The sequence below is a fragment of the Nannospalax galili genome, unplaced genomic scaffold (assembly GCF_000622305.1).
Source record: "Nannospalax galili isolate Female #2095 unplaced genomic scaffold, S.galili_v1.0 scaffold65, whole genome shotgun sequence".
Lineage (NCBI taxonomy): Eukaryota > Metazoa > Chordata > Mammalia > Rodentia > Spalacidae > Nannospalax > Nannospalax galili.
In genome coordinates this window covers 798,733-799,528 of record NW_008353294.1, presented here as the reverse complement: position 1 = coordinate 799,528, position 796 = coordinate 798,733, and positions in this window count along the sequence as shown.

Below are 796 nucleotides of genomic sequence, written 5' to 3'. Positions count from 1 at the left end.
TTTCACAATAGCTAAGAAATGGAAGCAACCTAAATGTCCCTCAACTGACAAGTGGATAATGAAAATGTGGTTCATTTGTATGATAGAGTTTTACTCAGCAGTTAAGAAAGACGAAATCATGAAATTTGCAGGTAAATGGATGGAACTAGAAACTGTTATATTAAGTGAAGTAACACAATCTCAGGGGAAAAAATCGACATATGTTCTCCTTCATATGTGGATACTAGGATCAGACTTTGATAAATAAGCATGCAAACAGACATAATTGCAGGAACCAGGACAAGGGTAAGGAAACAGTGAGGTAAAGGAAAAGAAATAACCTGAAGGAGAAGAATAGTAGGTAACAGGCCTTAATAAGGGAGATATGGATAAAAATTGGGTTAGTCTAAGGGAGGGGGGAGGGAAGGGTATATGAGGAACCTAGGGGATAAGGAGAAAGAAGAAACTCAACAGAGGTAGGATCATAGGAGCAAGTGTATCAGTAAGGAAGAAAGGGGGTTAAGTGGGGGCACCTTAAGTGGGAAAACCATGATAGAGGGGTGAGACGATACAAGAGAGAAACAATGCTTAGCTAGTCACGAAAACCAGAGGGAACCATATTATTCCTACAATCTACTGGCAAATTATACATAACAGATCAAGAAATATATCTCTAGATAAGGTTTATTTGAGACCAACAGATCATTACCCAAGATTTATCTGCATGACACACAGTAATTAAAAATGCCAGAATGGTGGAACTAACCTTCTTGGATGTTTAACAGACATACCTTGAGATCTATATTAATTGGGTCTA